The sequence below is a fragment of the Quercus suber genome, unplaced genomic scaffold (genome assembly GCF_002906115.3).
Source record: "Quercus suber isolate HL8 unplaced genomic scaffold, Cork oak 2.0 scaffold_16, whole genome shotgun sequence".
NCBI classification, from domain to species: Eukaryota; Viridiplantae; Streptophyta; class Magnoliopsida; order Fagales; family Fagaceae; genus Quercus; species Quercus suber.
The window spans coordinates 2,511,003-2,516,104 of record NW_027069481.1 but is presented as its reverse complement, the minus strand read 5'-3'; the positions used below and the strand labels follow the sequence as shown (position 1 = coordinate 2,516,104).

The 5,102-nt window shown below is 37.0% G+C and overlaps 1 pseudogene; it reads left to right on the top strand.

Annotated features, from left to right (window-relative positions):
* The first annotated feature begins 1,281 nt into the window (after positions 1–1,281).
* On the top strand, positions 1,282–2,790 carry LOC112039851 (scopoletin glucosyltransferase-like; annotated as a pseudogene).
* Positions 2,791–5,102: the final 2,312 nt, after the last annotated feature.

Genomic DNA, 5,102 nt, shown 5'->3' with positions numbered 1-5,102 from the left:
AAGTATGCATCTGATGTTCTTCATCGGTTTAACATGCATAATTCCAAGCCCACTAAAACACCATGTTGTCCTGCTACTAGACTCACCCCAGATACTGGTTTTCACCTTTCTGATCCTTCTACATATCGAAGCATGATTGGTGCTCTTTAATATCTCACCTTCACTAGACCTGATTTGGCCTTCAGAGTTCATCAATTATGTCAGTTCATGCAATTTCCTACCACTACTCATCTGGAGGCTGCCAAGAGGGTTCTATGCTATGTGAGGGGTATTCTTTCTCATGGGATTTATTTTTCTCGAGGACCTCTTACTTTCACTGCCTTTACAGATGCTGATTGGGCTGGTGATCCTTTTGATAGGAAATCTACCACTGGGTTTATGGTGTTTGTAGGTCCTAATCCTATTTCTTGGTCTTCCAAGAAACAGACTATTGTTTCCAGATCCTCCACAGAGGCAGAATATCGAGCACTTGCCACCACTGCTGCTGAACTCTCATGGCTTAGGCAATTATTTTGTGATCTGCTTCTGTTCCTCCATCATGTTCCAATTCTGTGGTGTGACAATGTGTCTGCCATTGCCCTTGCTTCAAATCCAATTTTTCATGCTCGAACCAAGCATGTTAAGGCCGATTTTCATTTTGTCAGAGAAACGTGTTCTTCGCAGGGACCTGGCCATTTCCTTTGTTTCTGGCAAGGATAATCTTGCTGACATATTCACTAAACCCTTGCCTGGTCCTTTGTTTCTCTTCTTTCATGACAAACTCATGCCTCGTGCCTCCCCAATTCGTTTGAGGGGGGATGATAAAGATGGAGAAACAGAGCACACTTGCAGTCCAAAGAAGAAAGACAATTAAACAGTTCCCACGTGATGAGTCTTGCACATGTGCAAGATATTTAAACTAAACTATGTCGTTTCAGTGTGGAGGAGAGTAAGTCATGGCACGTGTGGTTCTGGTAAAGCAGGAATCAGTTGAAGATCAAAACCGCTCCAGCTGTGGCGGGAAAGTTTGTTAGAGTTAGTTAGTACTGTTTAGAAAGATCTAGATTCTATCTATTTCTGTAAATCCTTATATATAGGAGATGTAAGTATTATATGAATTCATTGAGTGAATAACAATATCAGTTTTTCCTCTCAGAGTCTCTTCATTTCTCTCTCTCTATTTTTCTCTTCGGTCTCTCTTCTCCTCTCTGTTTTTCTTTCATATATTCTTTCACTGTGTTGTGCTTGAATCAAAGATCAGTGATTTCATATTTGTGAAACTTGTTTGTTTCTTCAAAGGCAACAATTGTCACTACTCCTCGCAAAGTGCAATTATTCTCCAAAATGCGTGGCACCAACATTGATATCCAAATCATCAAGTTCCCGGCTGTAGAGGCTGGCCTGCCTGAAGGATGTGAGAATATTGACTCAGTGACTTCCCTAGATATGTCTCACAAATTTATCAAAGCCACTAAAATGCTCCGACAACCACTCGAGCAACTACGAGAAGAGTATCAACCTAGTTGCCTTGTTGCCGACATGTTCTTTCTGTGGGCGACTGATGTTGCAGCTAAATTTGGTATTCCTAGGCTTGTTTTCGAGGGGTTCAGTTTTTTTTTTCCCTATGTGCTACCCATAGTTTGACACTATTTGAACCCCACAAGAAAGTTTTCTCTGACTCTGAACCTTTTGTCATTCCTAGTTTTCCAGGGGAGATAAAGTTGACAAGGATGCAACTTGCTGACTTCACTTTGCAAGAAGTTGAAACAGACTTTTCCAAGTTGTTTATAGAAGCTATTGAATCAGAGTTGACAAGCTATGGGGTGGTTGTTAACAGCTTCTATGAGCTTGAACCGGCTTATGCAGATCATTACAGGAAAGTTTTGGGAAGAACGGCGTGGCATATAGGTCCAGTTTCACTATGCAACAAGGATTTTGAAGATAAAGCCCAAAGGGGAAAGGAAGCTTCCATTGCTGACCATGAATGTTTAAAATGGCTTTGTAAAAAGAAACCCAATTCGGTTATTTATATTTGTTTGGGGAGTATGCCAACTTTAGTGATTCTCAGCTTTTTGAAATTGCAATTGGTCTTGAGGCTTCAGAGCAACAATTCATTTGGGTTGTGAGGAAAGGCAAAAATGAGAAAGAAGAGGAAGATTGGCTACCTAAAGGATTTGAGAAAAGAATGGAAGGTAAAGGATTAATTATAAGAGGTTGGGCACCCCAAGTTTTGATTCTTGATCATGAAGCAGTTGGAGGATTTGTGACTCATTGTGGGTGGAACTCGGCCTTAGAAGGAGTGGCTTCAAGGGTGCCCATGGTCACATGGCCTATGGCTTCTGAGCAGTTTTACAATGAGAAGTTGATAACTCAAGTACTGAAAATTGGAATTAGTGTTGGTGCTCAACAATGGACTTGGGCGGTAGACGGTATCAAGAGGGAAGCAATAGAGAAGGCAATGAGACAAATTTTGGTGGGTGAAGAAGCAGCCAGAGCCAAGGCACTTGGAGAGATGGCAAGGAAGGCCGTTGAAGGAGGATCATCATGCTCTGATTTGAATGCTTTAATTGAAGAATTAAGGTTGTATTGCCTTTGATCTCTGGCGCTAAAAATTGCTTATATGACTCTTTAATAATTATATATATATATAGAAGGATTTATTATCCTTGCTGTTTAGTGGGATATTTTTACTCGCTTAGTTGTTCTTCAATAATTGTAGGACATTGTCCTAAGAATTTGTGATCGATAGTCCAGTCAAAATTGTAATTCTATAAGTTGTAGATAAGTGTTTAGTTGTCTACTATTTCTTAAGTTTCAACTTTTATAGCATTTGCATGGGGATTAGGCAAAAGTTTTGCTAAACTTAACTTAAAAAGTTACTTTTCCCTTATTGCCAAATCCATTTCTTACTTGCGCAACCACAAGACTTTCTATTTGTTTTACTACTTTATTTAAATATTAAATAAAGAGCTACAGAGAGAAAGGGGGAATTTGAGAGAGAGAATGAGCTGTTGAAAAAAAGAGTAGTTTATTGATTTACAATGTTATGTATTTTTAGGAAAGAATGATAATTAAGATGCATTATTTCTATTGGGTTACTAGTTTAATTTGAGTCTTTTTTTTTTTTTTTTGGGAGTTTGTTCAACATATTTTTGCTGGACCTGTCCAACTGTCCAATGATAATACCACAAATTTTACAATATAAAACTTATAAATTGGTGTTTAACTAATCACAAGAAAGCAATTCAAATTTTTAAAGTTCACTAATCACATTTATTTTGATATTAGTATGTAAATACTTTGTAGTAAATTCATAGTACCTTTACCATTTTTCTTTTACACTTTGTTTGTTTTGAAGTACAATATTTTATGTATGTAAAACATTCATCTTTTAAGAAAACCACCAAAACCAGTGGTTCAACCATTGGAGACACTAGTGCCTAAGGTTTGGTGACTGGACTGCCAACACTAATGGCTGGAATAGTGTCTTCGGTTCTTGGACCTTTGGTATCGATCATTGGAACAGTGTCTGTTGACTGAATTGCCGACACCGGTCATTAGGATGATTGCTTAGGCTACTGAGCCCACTAGCACATAGGGTGAGGGGAAGCCACCAGATAGGATAGGGGGAAGCCACTGTTTGTTTTACCAAAATTTTAAAGGTAAAACATTTTATAGCTTTTCATAAAGAATTTTACAGTCAATGAAAAATATTTTATAAGTTTGACTATATTTTACATGCAAACAAACACCTATCCGGTGGCAAGTAAAATCTTTTAAGAAAACCACCAAAACCAGTGGCTCAGCCACTGGAGATGCTGGTGCCTAAGGTTTGGTGATTAGATTGCCAATACCGATGGTCGGAATAGTGTCTCCAGTTATGGGACCTTCGATACCAGTCACTGAAACGGTGTATGTTGACTGAACTGCTGACACCGGTCATTAGAACGATTGCTTTGATTATCGGGCCTACTAGCAATAGTCACTAGAGCACATAGGGCGAAGAGAAGCCACAAGATAGGATGGGGAGAAGCCATTGTTTGTTTTACCAAAATTTTAAAGGTAAAATGTTTTATAACTTTTTATAAAGGATTTTATGACCAATAGAAAATATTTTATAAGTTTGACAATATTTTACATGCAAACAAACACATAAAAATGGGTACAGCAAAGCCAGTTCCACTTTAAGAAAGTATGAGAGAGCTTGAGAGAGTTTTCCTTGAGTTTTCTAATTTTTTTGAGAGAGTATGAAGAAGAAATGAGATGAAGCTTCATCTTTCTTGTGAGGTGTTGACCGTGGGTTTTGAGAGAAGACTCAAGAGAGCTTCCTAGCTCTTTCCTTGAGAGAAAAGAGAGTAAAGTGAGTGAGGAAATTCTGATTTGTGTTTACCCGTGGGAAATGGGAATAGAGAGGCTTCTTGAATGTTCTAGTTGCTTTGACAAAGTCAAAGAAGTGATTAGGTGTAGCTTACTCATTGCATGGCCGGCCAAGACTTGTTCTTTGGGTTAAAGAGGAAAACATGTGTCAACATGCAAGACACTTTGGCTTTACATGTGTTGAATTCCAATTGGTTGCATGTGGGTGGAATCTCTCCTATACTATCTCATGTATCACGCTTAATTAAATTACCAACTATGTATCTAATAACTTAAACCACTTAATATAATTTTGCACATACGAAGTATATTTTTATAATACAAATAGTCATTTCAATTATTTATAATCTTTACAATTCTTATTCAAAGGCATTATAAAATAATGTGTTTATTAAATACTCTTCTATTTATTATAGAAAGAAAGTGGCTTAAAATAGTAATTAACCATTAAAACACATAGTTTAATTATGAAGTTGGGTCGGGTTGTTACATGCTGGCTAAACTCAAATAAAATCAAAGTAATAAGAACTTTGTAATGAAACAAATAACCATGCTTAAATTGGACAATATTTGGGTAAAATTGTATCATATATTATTATCCAGTGAGAAAATTTAAATATTGTGACAATATCTTATCATAACTTAGTTGTTTATTGTTGAAAGATAATGATATTTGTTATTATTCTTAGTAGTGCTTGTTAGTGAGTAGATACTGCCTTTAGAAAATAGGTTCTAAGAAAATGTCA